This window comes from Triticum aestivum, chromosome 2A (genome assembly GCF_018294505.1).
Source record: "Triticum aestivum cultivar Chinese Spring chromosome 2A, IWGSC CS RefSeq v2.1, whole genome shotgun sequence".
Lineage (NCBI taxonomy): Eukaryota > Viridiplantae > Streptophyta > Magnoliopsida > Poales > Poaceae > Triticum > Triticum aestivum.
This window is the reverse complement of record NC_057797.1, coordinates 470,047,745-470,063,621: the sequence shown is the minus strand read 5'-3', so window position 1 is coordinate 470,063,621 and position 15,877 is coordinate 470,047,745.

Here is a 15,877-nt window from a genome sequence, read left to right as displayed (position 1 = left end):
GGTGGCCACTTAAACACACATCTGGGTGGATTGAGGCACCTGGGTATTCCAGCGATTGCCTGTTTTTCTTTATGGACCGCCACCCAGGCTCAAAGGGATCATGAGATTATTCATACTATAAACTTCCGTGTGCAGCCACAAGCTACTATGGGCTCTAGCATAGTTGATTAAGTTGTGCGAGCTCTTAAAGTGGTAGACTAGCAGATGTAGGGGAAAGTAGGTGTAACGGTCTACCCGTTTGTAAGGTGCTAGCGCTTCTGAAAGACTATGTCTCGGTCATCCGTTTCTCAAACATAATGTAGTGCGAGAATCCCAACGGAGGAGATCGAGTCTTGTGGGGAAAAGTGCGCAAACCTCTGCAGAGTGTATAAACTAATCATGGTTAGCCGTGTCCCCGATTATGGAGGTCTTGAGTATCTAGTACATGGATTATCATGTGAATCTCATCATGTTACTCAAATTAATATTGTTGGGTTTTAATGATGATGCTTAATTGGGATTGAGAGGATGTCTATCGTCTCAATGTTTAACAACCACCATGATAGTTAAATAAAATTTATTCCTTTGTAGTAGGGAAAAATTGGATTTACGCAAAACTGTAACCATAGAGCTTTCCACCAGCGAAATATGCATGTAGTCTAGCCTTATTCTTTCATTACTCTCTATGTGTTACATTGCCAGCATATTCCATGTGCTGACCCGTTTCGGGCTGCAACGTTCACGTTGTAGACTTTTCAGACGATGAGTAAGGTGCCTTTAGGTCGTGGTTCTATACTCAGTGATGTCGTTGGAGTTGATGGACTCACTTATCTTCCAAGCCTTCCGCTGTTATCATTATTAGATGGCCTTAAGCCATATTTATTGTAATAAGTTCTCTTTTGAGACACTCGTTGTAATAAGTGTGTGATTGCTACTCTATTATAAATCCTTCAAGTATTGTGCATGTCAGCATTACTGATCCAGGGATGACACTGAAGCACCGAGATTGGACCATTTGAGGCCTGGTCGCTACAAGATGGTATCAGAGCACACACTGACTATAGGACACGACCACTAAGCTAAAGCCCTAGATCACTACTCACTCTTCTCATTTCTGACTCCTCATCTTTTCTACTCTCTTAGGATGGCGGATGCAAGGAACAAGTTTACACAATTGGATGAAGATACACCCTTCGGACGTCAGTTGAAGGAAGTCACTAGATACCTGAACATCAGAGTACCAAGCTTCATCGGAACCTACAATGCCACTTTAACTAAAGAGGAGCGCTGGATGATTCAAGTTCAAGTTCCAGGAAGGACGTTCATGCCAGTCACTGAGGCCATAGAGTTTTCCTTTGATGCACCAACCTGGAGTCTAGGAAAGAGTATGGCAGCTCACATCGTCATGGGACGTATTGGAGAAGTTTACCGCAATGATCTCAAGGATACAATCTACCAGATTTGTGGGCGCCGAGATGAGCACTGGGAGATAATCAGCACCAAGAAGGATAGATCAATTGCAGCTTTCATCCAGGAGTAAAACCAGCACATTCGACGTCAGGAGAACCACATGTGCGTAGACATGATAGGTCCGAAGAAGGCGAGGACAAGAATCACGGAACTGTAGGAGGAACTCAAGGCTACACGTGAAGATTATATGGAGGAAATCGAAGTATTAGTGGAGAAGAATGACGACCTGATCAAGAAGATGGGAATATTCGTGGGAGACCCTACACTAGTAGAAGAAGACGAAGAACCCAAGGAGATTCGCCCAGAAGACTACATCATCATCGACGACACCGACTCGGACCCAGACGATAGAGATGATGACTATGTTGATGAAGCTGGAGCAGATATCATGGAGTCTACAACCGAAGAATATTTCTAGTAGACCACCCCATCAGTAGTAGTATTCCCCCATGTAAATAGAGTAGTCCGAGCACTTTTGCGATAGTTAGACCGATTGTATGCCCTTGTTTGATTGAATGAAGTGAATTGTTTGTTTTTGCCTCATGTGCATATGGGTAGTGTTTTCTCTCTAGACCCCTCTCTATTCTTAAATCTCATCTTTTCTAAACCCATCAAATGTCTCCAAGACGTGACCCTAGATTTACCTTCCCACCAGAGCTCACTCAGTTGATCCAGCAGCAGAATACGTTGATGCAGTTGCTAGTCCAGAATCAGAATTAGGGGAACAACAACAACAACCCACCACCACCACCACCTGTTGATCATTTAACCCGTTTTCTTAGGCTGAATCCACCGGTGTTCTCCAGTAGCACCAAGCCTATAGTAGCAGATGATTGGCTCTTCAAGAGAGCAAGGGAGTTGACCAGGGCATGATGCACAGATGCGGAAAAGGTGAAATTTGCCGCACATCAGCTTGAAGGACCCACAACATCATGGTGGGAGAATTTCACAGCCACTTACCCTGTCGACACTGTCACATGGGACCAGTTTCAACAGGCTTTCCGTACTGCCCATGTTTCAGCAGGAGCTATGGCCATGAAGAAGCGTGAGTTTCGCAACCTGCGCCAAGGAGGGTGGACAGTTGGCTAGTATGTGGATGACTTTAGTAAGCTAGCATGTTACGCCCCAGATGACGTTGCTACGGATGCAGCTAAGCAGGAGAAGTTTCTGGAAGGACTGAATGATGAGTTGAGCATGCAGTTGATGGTAGCAACCTTCAACAACTACCAGGAGATCGTAGATCATGCTCTTATGATTGAAAGGAAGCAACAACAGATTGAGAACTGCAAGAGGAAGTATGGACAAGGGAAGTACAATTCAGGAGCTCAGCAGAAGCCGCATTTTACCCCTAAACCGAGAGGAACTTTTCAGCATACCCATGGTGGGGGAAGTTCGCATAATCATAATGGACCCAAGAATGGTAATGGGAATGGAGGAAGCAACGGCCAGAACTGTACCAACCCATCAACCCCAGCCAAGAGAGACCTGAGCCAAGTCATTTGCTCTAAGTGCCAGAAGACTGGACATTGTCCCAATGAATGTCCTGAATCCCAGAATGGAAATGGCAATGGAATCTCTGGGAAGAAGCCAAACCCTTTCAATAGGGGACAGGTGAACCACGTTAACATGGAGGAGGTTGAAGAGCTGCCGGATGCAGCAATCGGTAAGTTTTTGGTTAAGTCTTTTACTACAATCGTTCTTTTTGATACTGGTGCATCGCATTCATACATATCAAGGGGATTTGTGGATAAGTATAACCTGCCCACTAAATTTCTTAGAACACCTATGCTAGTAAGCTCACCAGGAGCGGAGTATATGGCCAGCAGAGGATGTTTTCAAGTGCCATTGAGTCTAGGTAGGCATGTGTTTCCCTCGGATTTTATCATTTTGGAATCGCAAGGTTTGGATGTAATTTTGGGTATGGATTGGCTGTCGATGTATGGAGGAAACATCGATTGTGCCAGTAAGTCGATTTTGCTTACCACCCCAGAAGGAAGAGGGATCAAGTATGTATCCCGACATGTGCCTAAGAGGACTCAAGTAAATTCCCTAACAAGAGTTGTACAGGAGGAAGTGCCAGTGGTAAAGGATTTTCCTGATGTATTTCCAGAGGAGTTGCTAGGCATGCCACAGGATAGAGACATTGAGTTTTTGATTATGCTTTTGCCAGGCACATGGCCAATATCTAAGAGACCATACAGGATGCCCGCAAAGGATTTGGAGGAGATTAAGAAGCAGATTAAAGAGTTATTGGATAAAGGTTATATTCGCCCAAGTTCTTCTCCTTGGGGATCGCCAGTACTTCTAGTGGAGAAAAAGGATGGATTGTTAAGGATGGTTGTTGATTATCGAGGATTGAATGAAGTAACAATGAAGAACAAGTACTCACTACCGATGATCAATGATCTGTTTGATCGATTGCAAGGAGCTAAGGTATTTTCCAAGATTGATCTGCGATCAGGATACCATTAGTTGAAGATTCGAGAACAGGATATACCTAAGACGGCTTTTACCACCAGGTATGGGCTATACGAGTATACCGTTATGTCATTTGGTCTGACTAATGCACCTGCCTATTTTATGAACATGATGAACAAAGTGTTTATGGAATTTTTGGATAAGTTCGTCGTAGTGTTCATTGGTGATAGTCTGGTTTACTCAAAGAATGAAGAGGAGCATAAAGAGCATTTGCGTTTGGTACTTGAGAAGCTCAGAGAACATCAGTTATATGCCAAGTTTAGCAAATGTGAGTTTTGGTTGAAGGAAGTTGGATTCCTCGGACACATTATATCCGGAGAAGGTATAGCAGTAGATCCCACCAAGGTTGACACTGTGACAAATGGGAAGCCCCAACAATAGTTGGAGAGATCCGGAGTTTTCTTGGACTCGCAGGATACTACCAAAGATTTATTGAAAATTTCTCGAAGATTGCGAAGCCTATGACGGAGTTCTTGAAGAAGGATACCAAGTTCATATGGACTGAGGAATGTGAGTCCAGTTTCCAGGAGTTGAAGAAACATTTGGTTACATCACCAGTGTTAATTTTGCCGAATCAGAACAAGGATTATGAGGTGTATTGCGATGCTTCACGTCGAGGACTTGGAGCAGTGCTTATGCAGGAGGGAAGAGTTGTTTCGTATGCCTCACGACAGCTTAAGCCTCATGAGTTGCATTATGCCACGCATGATTTGGAGTTAGCAGCCATAGTGCATGCATTAAAGACATGGAGACATTTTCTCATTGGAAACCATTGTGAGGTGTACACGGATCACAAGAGTTTGAAGTACATTTTCACACAGAAGGAGCTAAATCTCAGGCAAAGGAGATGGTTGGAGATCATCAAGGATTATGATATGAGATTGCATTATCATCCAGAAAGGCTAACGTAGTAGCCAATGCGCTGAGCCATAAAAGTCATGTCAACACACTAATGATGGGAGATTTACCGAAGGAGTTAGCCGAGGACCTTCGTGAGCTATGTTTGCAGATAGTTCCAAGAGGCTATGTAGCAGCACTGGAGATTCAGTCTACCTTGATGGATAAGATCAGAGAAGCTCAGAAGACTAACAAGGAGGTTGCCTCTATAAAGGAGAAGATGAGCAAAGGAAAGGTTAAAGGATTTCGTGAGGATGAGCACGATACCCTATGGTTTGAAGACCGTGTTTATGTGCCCAATGACCCAGAGATCAGGAAGTTAATTCTGCAGGAGGCCCATGATTCACCATATTCGATTCACCCAGGAAATACCAAGATGTATTTGGATTTGAAGGATACTTTCTGGTGGACCGGAATGAAGAAGGATATTGTTGAGTATGTAGCAGTTTGTGATGTATGTCAGAGAGTAAAGGCACAGCATCAGAAGCCAGTGGGATTGTTACAACCATTGCCAATACCCGAAGGGAAGTGGATAAGCTAGACATGGATTTTATCACAAGATTGCCCAGAACACGTTCAGGCTATGACTCGATTTGGGTTGTAGTCGATCGTTTGACAAAGGTAGCTCATTTCATCCCAGTGAAGACTACCTACACCAGTGCTAAGTAGGCAAAGATATACATGACCAGGATTGTATATCTGCATGGAGTTCCAAGGAGCATTGTATTAGATAGAGGAACCCAGTTTACCTCAAAGTTCTGGAATCAGTTGCACGAAACTTTGGGAACCATGCTAGAGTTCAGTACCGCCTTTCATCCGCAGACAGATGGACAGACCGAGAGAGTCAATCAGATTTTGGAGGATATGCTGAGAGCTTGTGCGCTAGATTATGGATCTAGTTGGGACGACAATTTGCCATACACAGAGTTCTCTTACAACAACAGTTATCAATCAAGCTTGAAGATGGCCCCTTTCGAAGCCTTGTACGGAAGGAGGTGCAGGACCCCATTGTCGTGGATGCAGTTGGAGACCGCCAGTTGTTTGGACCGGACTTGATTAAGGAGTCTGAACAGAAGGTGAAATTGATTTGCGATAGGCTCAAGGTAGCCCAGTCTAGGCAGAAGAGCTATGCAGATTCTAAACGCAAGGAGACAGTTTACAAAGTCGGAGACCGAGTTTATCTTTGAGTATCTACACTTTGAGGAGTTAAGCGCTTTGGAGTTAAGGGAAAGTTAGCGCCATGTTTTGTAGGACCAGACAAGGTTTTGGAGCGTATGGGAGAAGTAGCCTGCAAGTTGGAATTGCCCGAAGGATTGCTAGGAGTTCACGATGTATTCCATGTTCCCAGTTGATGAAGTGCCACGCAAAGATGGCTGATATACCGCTGAGAGATATAGTGCCGCTGGATCCGATTCAGTTGGACAGTGATTTGACCTATGAGGAGAAACCAGTCAAGATTCTTGAGTATGCCAGCCGAGTCACCCGCAGTAAGGTCATCAAGTTTTGCAAAGTTCAGCGGAGCCACCACAACGAGGATGAAGCCACCTGGGAGCGAGAGGAAGATCTGCTGAAGGACCACCCTCACCTATTTTCTAGCCAACCCGAATCTTGAGGGCGAGATTCATCTTAAGGGGGTAGGTTTGTAACATTCTGAATTTTCAATTTGGAATGTTATACATTAGATCATCACTGCATATCATATTTTATTTACCTTCGGTTTGATCCTAGAAAATTCTACGCAACTCAAGGACCCTCGGAGAGAGTTGGGGATTTCGTTATTTTCATATTTAAGTTTTCTCAAATTTTGAAGATAGGATCATTTGATTTTATTTATTTTATCTTCAATTATTTCTATTACAAAAAATGAGAGAGGAAATAAAATGACTTTCCTAAAATAAAGAAATATTCAGGATTTAATAAAAAAAATCAAATAAGATTTTATTTTGGATTTATTTGCTATTTTATTTTGAATTTAGGAAAAATGCGCGTTTTTCAAAATTGCATTTAGGGCCCAAATAAATGTTCATCCTGTTCGGCTTGATTTTAGAAGTCGGGGAAAATTTATTTCGGGATTTTTGGATGTCGTTTATTATTTCTTTTATTTGTTTTTCTGCGCGTAATTATTTTAAAAAAACGCGAAACTAACTTTGGGCCCTGTTCGGCCAGGACTCTGTCCGGCCGGCCTTTAAAAGGCGCCGCCCCGCGCCGGAACCCTAACCCTAGCCCGCCGCCGCCGCCGCATCGCCGCGCCGCCGCCGCCCACGCCGCCCGAGCCGCCACGGGACCCCGCCGCCGCCGCCCGACGCCGAAGCCGCCGCCGCCACCGGACCCCGCCGCCTCGCCGGAGGTTGACCCCGCCCCGCCGCCGCCGGTTTTCCCCGGAAAACCGTTCGGTTTTCCCCGGAAAACCGTTCGGTTTTTTTAGATCCGTTTTTTATTTAGATCAGTTTTTTCTGGTTTAGTTTATTTAGCGAGCATTCGCTCGTTCATTCGTTTTAATGGATGCGTTCACCGATTAGTTCCAGAAAACGAATGTTCATTCATTAATCTATTCGTCGTTTTTCTTTTTCTCTGATTTTTCTGCGATTATTTCTGATCACGATTTCTGATCCGATTTTCGTTCTAGCATAACTTTTCGCTCGTTTATCGGAATCAGGCGATTCAAGCACCTGGAGTTTCATCTCGAAACCCTCTTTCCGTTTAACCAACTCAAACAAGTTTTTGCTGCTGAAAAATTTGACCTAGATCTAGATTAGAAAACGAAATTTGTTTCTTTCGCTGTTTGACTTTCGTTGCTTCGTTCGATTTGATTCTTTTTGCAAACCGGAGTTCTTTAGTTGAACTTTATGGTTAGTTATCTTATTTGAGTTTTACCTTTGCATTAGATGAGTGCTTATTGTGTTCTTGTTTGTTTGCGATAGAGTACCCGACGTGCGCCGCTTGCTATTTTGAATCGCTAGTTTTTGCGGATCTTCAGCAAGGCAAGTAACATTTTGATCATACCTCCTATTACCCAGTTTTATTGCATTAGATCAATCCTCAAACATTGCATGATTAGGATCTAATTAAAGTGTGGGTTTTGGGAAGTAGATGAGGTAGTACCTATTACATGTTTTATTATCAAACCTTTGGGAGTCACTTCTACGTTGCTTATATTGCCATGCTATGCTAGTAGACGTGGATTGGGTGAGTGTATCCATGACAGATGTGAGAGTGTTAAATTACTGGTTTATTTAAGGTGGCAACTTAAACACACATCTGGGTGGATTGAGGCACCTGGGTATTTCAGTGATTGCCTATTTTCCTTTATGGACCGCCACCCAGGCTCAAAGGGATCATGAGATTATTCATACTAGAAACTTCCGTGTGCAGCCACAAGATACTATGGGCTCTAGCATAGTTGATTAAGTTGTGCGAGCTCTTACAGTGGTATACTAGCAGATGTTGGGGAAAGTAGGTGTAACGGTCTACCCATTCGTAAGGTGCTAGCGCTTCTGAAAGGCTATGTCTCGGTCATCCGTTTCTCAAACATCATGTAGTGCGAGAATCCCAACGGAGGAGATCGGGTCTTGTGGGGAAAAGTGCGCAAACCTCTGCAGAGTGTATAAACTATTCATGGTTAGCCGTGTCCCCGGTTATGGATGTCTTGAGTATCTAGTACATGGATTATCATGTGAATCTCATCATGTTACTCAAATTAATATTGTTGGGTTTTAATGATGATGCTTAATTGGGATTGAGAGGATGTCTATCATCTCAATGTTTAACAACCACCATGATAGTTAAATAAAGTTTATTCCTTTGTAGTAGGGAAAAATTGGCTTTACGCAAAACTGTAACCATAGAGCTTTCCACCAGCCAAATATGCATGTAGTATAGCCTTATTCTTTCATTACTCTCTATGTGTTACATTGCCAGCATATTCCATGTGCTGACCCATTTCGGGCTGCAACGTTCATGTTGCATACTTTTCAGACGACGAGTAAGGTGCCTTTAGGTCGTGGTTCTATACTCAGTGATGTCGTTGGAGTTGATGGACTCACTTATCTTCCAAGACTTCCGTTGTTATCGTTATTAGATGGCCTTAAGCCATATTTATTGTAATAAGTTCTCTTTTGAGACCCTGATTGTAATAAGTGTGTGATTGCTACTCTGTTATAAATCCTTCAAGTAATGTGTGTGTTAGCGTTACTGATCCAGGGATGACACTGAAGCACAGAGATTGGACCGTTTGAGGTCTGGTCGCTACATTAAATTTGCATAAAAAGGGAAGGTGTGGAGCCTTCATCCTAGAGCAACAAGTATAATCATAACTCAAGCATACTTGCCGAGCATACCACTTCAATATATGAATTTGATCCCATAATAGTTTCCCTTTTTGTGTCAAGCGGTAATCCCTAAAGTATTCACATTGATCCAACGTTACTCCCATTACATAATTGAATGGGGTTTTCTCAGGATTATTAAAGTAGTACATAATATTTTTCACATAACCAACATCGAGGGTTTTAGGAGGTTCCCCATCTCCATGAGTAGCAAGTACACCTAATTTTTTTGAATTTCGTGTTCCATATCCATAACTAAAGATAAAGAACAACTAAGAACAGCAAATAAAAACTGGTCATTTTCACCATGGGACCACCTAGTGAAAATGATACCAATAGAAAGATCTTGACGAGACGAAGATGTGAGCGTTGGTTTCACCTCAATCGGAGTTACGGTTGCAGAGATATGACCGTTCATTCGTTAGGAAGAAATTAAATAAAAACTATTCTTTTTCTGCTGCTAATGGGTGAACGTTCGCAAAATAAAGGTTTTGGCCGACGTGGTTTAAACAGAAAGCGCATTCCCTGGAACTACGCTTTCAGAGCAGGGACAACTTATTCATGGCCGAAGTCGTAGCTCTATACGTTTTCACTGCCCCGAAAGTGCAATTAGGGAAAAGATGCTTCCACTTAAACTAGTAGGCCCGGGCACGCAGTCGCTGATGGGTGGGACCCGCGTTGACCCTCCCTCTCCGCCCTATCTTCCTTCTTCTTCCTCGCGTCGGGACAGAGAAAGAGTAAGGCACGGCATGCCCGACGGTGGTCCGCTGTAACACCTCGGATGTAATTTACCTAATATGTACTCCAACTCTTGCCGTTTCCGGCGCTAAGTTGTTTTCTTTTCTCGGGTTCGGGTTTTTGTCTCTGTGTGTTGTTGTCGTTGTCATGCATCTCATATCATGTCATCATGTGCATTGCATTTGCATACGTGTTCGTCTCATGCATCCAAGCATTTTCCCCGTTGTCCGTTTTGCATTCCGGTGCTCCGTTCTCCTCTGGTGGTCATTTCTACCTTTCTTTCGTGTGTGGGGGTTAAACATTTCCGGATTGGACCGAGACTTGCCAAGCGGCCTTGGTTTACTACCGGTAGACCGCCTGTCAAGTTTCGTACTATTTGGACTTCGTTTGATGCTCCAACGGTTAACCGAGGGACCAAAAAGGCCTCGTGTGTGTTGCAGCCCAACACCCTTCCAATTTGGCCCAAAACCCACCAAAACCCTCTCCATCATCTAGAGCGTTCGATCATGATCACATGGCCGAAAACCGCACCTCATTTGGACACTCCTAGCTCCCTCTATGCCTACAAATAGCCCCCCTCCGAAATCCATGGGTTCTTCTCCCCTGAAACCCTAAAAAATCGCCTCGCACCGCGCCGGACACGTCCGGTCCGGCCGGACAAAGCGCACCGCTGCCGCCCGATGAATCCCCGCATGCCACGTGTCGCCGCACCGCCTCCCGCGCCGCCGGCCCGCGAGCCCGGGTCAGGCCCCCGCGGCCCGGGTCCTCCCCGCCGCCTCCTCGCTCCAGGCGCGTCGCCCCGACGCCGGAGCTACTCGCCGCGCCGCCACACCGTCTCGCCGGCGAGCTTGGAGCTCTGCGCCGGCCACCGCCCGACGCCGACCGGACCTCGCCGCCGCGCGCCCGCACACCGGAAGCCAAGCCCCGCCGCCGTCTGCACCAACTCCGGCCACCTCGCCGACCTCGTCCCCCTCCTCCTCCGACCGTCTTGTCTCCGGCGAGGTCGAGCTCCAAGTCCGGCCGATGAACCTCGGGGCGCGTGCACCCCGGATCTGGATCTGAGATTTAAATCTCGGGTTGACTTTTATCCCTAACCCTAATTATTTTGCTATGTTCATTGTACCGTAACTTTGCATCTGTAGATCCTTTTTGGGCGTGTAGCATATCAAAATGTTCGTCTCAGAGAGCACATCATTTCATCTCATTGCATCATTTTCATTTGAGTTCATCTTGATGCCTGAAATGCTATTGGAAGAGTGCTATTTGAGTTAATTGTTAGATCTGCTGCTCCAAATAGCTATTTGTCATTTTTGCCATGATTAATGTGTGCATGATATGCCCCTGAGCTCTACTTGAGTTTTATTATATGCTTTTCCATCTTTCCAGAGGTGCCATCCATGTGTTTTTGTGATAAGTGTGGTGACTAGCACAAGCTTGCAAAGTGGTGCATTCGTTAATGCTGATTTCAGGGACTTAGCAATTCCACTAAGTCCTTGATCTGTTTTTATCAATATGCCATATGTTCATGTTCTTTCCTAGTGATCCGTGCCTCTTTTGAGGATGATCAGTAAGGGTGTTTTGTTAATCTTGTAGTGCTCTATCCATGCATGTCTTCGTTTGCAATTATGGAGCAACCTAGCTTGAGTCAATCGAGCTCTACCTTTGCTATTTCGTGAATCTGGGAAGATTGTCTACTTGTTAGCAATTTTGCCGACGATGTTGTAGTTGATCCGTGCATGCTATGTTGTTGTTCTTGCCATGTCTGGCTTTTATAATGTGTATTCTTAATGGGTGTATGCTTAGATTGTCATGCCATGCTCTGTAGTGAGTGCATCGAGCTCGTAAACATGCCTACTTGATATCTGATTTGCATGCTCCAGTTTTTCTCTAAGTCTGTGATCTGATTATGTTTTTGCCATGTTCACATGCTTGCAATTGTATTTGCTGATCCCTTTTGGCTCTAGGTCACTAAGGGACTTTTGTTAAGCTCTTTGAGTACCTCCATGCCATGCCTTACTTTGCCATGTTAAGTTCCTGTAGCATATAGTTTTCTTGCTCCAAAGTGTGCTACCTGATCTGAAATTCCAGACAAGTGTTAATTTCACTAAGTCTGAGATCTGTTTACCTATTGCACTTTTGTCATGCTTGTTTGAACCTGTTAAAGGATGAATTGGCCGTAGCTTAGTGTTCATCTTTTGTTAAGCATCATTAATGGATCCCTGCCATGTATTTTGTTGCCATGTTTGGGTGCCGTAGCATGTTCAACTTGTTGCATTTAGATGGCTACTTGCTGTATATCGCAGATCGGTGCCATATTTGAATTACTTGCCATTTCCAAACCGTGTCTCCGATTTCGGTGTTCATATCTTGTCAAATCTTGCTTATGCATCACATATCGCATCCCGCATAGCATATCATGTTTTCATCATGTTGTTTGAGCTTTGCACGTGGTTGATTGTGTCCTTTTTGCTTGTTTGTCTTGTTTGGGTAGAGCCGGGAGATGAGTTCGCTAATGAGGAGCCTGTTGAGTTTGCTTTCGAGGATCCAGTCAACTTTGACAACTTTGCAGGCAAGATGATCATACCCTCGAAATCACTTCTATCTTTGCTTCGATAGATGCTCGCTCTTTTGCTATGCCTATGATACGATGCCAACCACTTGCTTATCTTGCCTCCCAAATTGCCATGTCAAACCTCTAACCCACCATGTCCTAGAAAACCGTTGATTGGCTATGTTACCGCTTTGCTCAGCCCCTCTTATAGCGTTGCTAGTTGCAGGTGAAGATTGGAGACCGTTCCTTATTGGAACATTATTTTCTTGTTGGGATATCATTATATTATCTTGTTATCTTAATGCATCTATATACTTGGTAAAGGGTGGAAGGCTCGGCCTTTTAGCCTAGTGTTTTGTTCCACTCTTGCCGCCCTAGTTTCCGTCATATCGGTGTTATGTTGCCGGATTTTGCATTCCTTATGCGGTTGGGTGATAATGGGAACGCCTTGACAGTTCGCCTTGAATAAAGCTCCTCCAGCTATGCCCAACCTTGGTTTTACCATTTGCCACCTAGCCTCTTTTTCCCTTGGGTTTCCGGTGCCCGAGGGTCATCTTATTTAAACCCGCCCGGGCCAGTGCTCCTCTGAGTGTTGGTCCAAACAGAGCCACTTGCAGCGCCACCTCGGGGCAACTCGAGGTTTGGTTTTAGTTATACGTAGTGTTCATCTGAGTGTGCCCTGAGAACGAGATATGTGCAGCTCCTATCGGGATTTGTCAGCACATTCGGGCGGTGTTGCTAGATTTGTTTTAACTTGTCGAAGTGTCTTGTAGAACCGGGATACCGAGTCTGATCGGAATGTCTCGAGAGAAGGTATATCCTTTGTTGACCGTGAGAGCTTGTCATGGGCTAACTTGGGACTCCCCTGCAGGGATTTGAACTTTTGAAAGCCGTGCCCGCGGTTATGGGAAGATGGGAATTTGTTAATGTCCGGTTGTAGATAACTTGAACCTTAACTTAATTAAAATGAATCAACTATGTGAGTTACCGTGATGGTCTCTTCTCGGCGGAGTCCGGGAAGTGAACACGGTGTTGGAGTAATGCTTGTCGCGGGATGTTCTCTAGTTCTTCGTTCGCGCTTTGCCTTCTCTTCTCGCTCTCTTTTGCGAACAGGTTAGCCACCATATATGCTAGTCGCTTGCTGCAACTCCACATATTGCCTTGTCTTACCTATAAGCTTAAATAGTCTTGATCGCTAGGGTGCGAGATTGCTGAGTCCCTGTGGCTCACGGATTACTTCCAAACCAGATGCAGGGCCTGATGACTCTGTTCCAGATGACACGCTTGAGCTCAAGTGGGAGTTCGACGAGGACTCACGCCGTTACTATGTGTCTTTCCCTGATGATCAGTAGTGGTGCCCAGTTGGGGCGATCGGGACCGTGTCGCATGTTGGGTTAATCTTTTATTTTGGCACTGTAGTCGGGCCATGAGTGATTGGATGATGTAATGCTATTTATGTACTTTGTTTGACATGGCGAGTGTAAGCCAACTATGTACCTTCCCCTTTTATTATCTATATTACACGGGATGTTGTGAAGATTGCCTTACTTGCGACATTGCTTTCAATGCGGTTATGCCTCTAAGTCGTGCTTCGACACGTAGGAGATATATCTGCATCGAGGGCGTTACATCCGCAGTGGCTCCGGCCACCTCCGGTGGAGCTGAGACCACTAGAGTGCTCGCCAGGGAGCGCCGCTACGGGGAAGCCCAACAGGGGCTGCGGGAGAGGGCCGTGGTGCCAGTTAAGACCGAAGGCAGAGGCGGGCTTCAGCGGCAGTTGTTGGTTATGTGGGCCATCTTTGTAATGACTTTGCGATCCGATCTAGAATTTGGGGGAGGAGCAGAGAAGAGAGTAGGTGAGAAGCGTGTGGGAGGAGGAGATAATTCAACTGATCACTTTTTCCATGCCCTCCTCGTTCCCCGTTTGGTACATATAAGTAGCTGGTTAAAAGGGCCAACCCTAGCCGAAAACGACTTGCTTACAAGGCCCAAGCCCAGATCACCATGCAGGGGGTTGCAAGTTCAGTTAAGTACAGACTGAACTTGCACTGCTCAGTCCACTGCAGATGATGAACTACTATCATCTGCAGGCACGACATTGTCCCCTCCTTGAGATGTGTCCTGCTCCCATATGCTGGCTGATGGAAACCGCTGCCATAGTACGTCGTAATCCTCCCAGGTGGCTGCAAAGGAAGGCATGTTGTCCCATTGGATCTGTTGTTGCACGACAGGAGCGTTGCCCTTCTTCATCATCCGTCGATCCAGGATGGCCGCTTGTTGTATAGTCGAGGAAGACCGGTGTATAGTCGGGGATAAATGGCTTCAATTGGAAGACATGGAACACCGGATGTATGCGGCTGTCTGGAGGAAGCTGGAGATGGTATGCCAGGGAGCCGATGCGCTCAGTGACGACGAACGGCCCGAAGAACTTGTTTCTTGAAGGCACGCTCCGCCCGGTGCCGGTCTGCTTGTTTCTTGAAGTGGTGTTCCGCGCGCGCGAGCTAGGTGCGCAGCAGTTCGGTGTGCATAGCCCAGTCCAAATATGTCATCGGTGTGTCATTCGGCAAGGCAAAGCTTAGGTGCGGCAGGCCCCCCAGGTTGGGTTCTCTCCCATACAAGGCCTTCAAAGGGGAGCAGTTCAGAGAGGAATGGTGTGTGGAATTGTACCAGAATTCTACCGTTGGAAGCTATTTGCGCCAGTGCTTGGGGGTGTCGTGAACAGCACATCGGAGATACATCTCCAAACATTGATTGACGTGCTCCATTTGGCCATCAGTTTGCGGGTGGTACGCCATTGAATACAACAACTTCGTGCCAGTGGCGGCGAGAATCTCGCGCCACATTGCACTAGTGAACACTTTGTCTTTGTCGGAGATGATGGAATGGGGGACGCCGTGCAGCTTGATGACATTTTCCCAGAAAGCGTGGGCTACTTGTGCCGCGGTGAAGGGGTGATGGAGCGGAACTAAGTGTGCATACTTGGTGAGCCTGTCGACAACGACCATGATTGCATCGTATCCTTCGGTCTTGGGTACACCTTCGATGAAGTCCATGGTCAGATCATGCCACGGCTCCTGCAGAATGGGCAGAGGTTGAAGCTTGCCGGCTGGGTGTGTGTTCTCGTGCTTAGCATGTTGACATACTACACACTGCCTAACGAAATCTTCCACTGCGCGCTTCAGTCCGACCCATGGAAACAGCTTGCGGACACGGTGGTAGGTGGCCATGGCACCAGAGTGGCCACAAATGGCGTTGTGGTGGAGCGTGGAGATCAGCTTGGTTTGCAATGCGAAGTTCGTGCCGATGCATAAGCGGCCGCGCTGCCTGATAATGCCTTGTTGCAGGGTGCGGCCTTGGTCATCCGTGTTGGAGATGGCGAGCTTGGCGAGCAGCTCTTGTGCATCCGGGTCAGTCTCGTCACTACTAGGAAAAGGGTTAT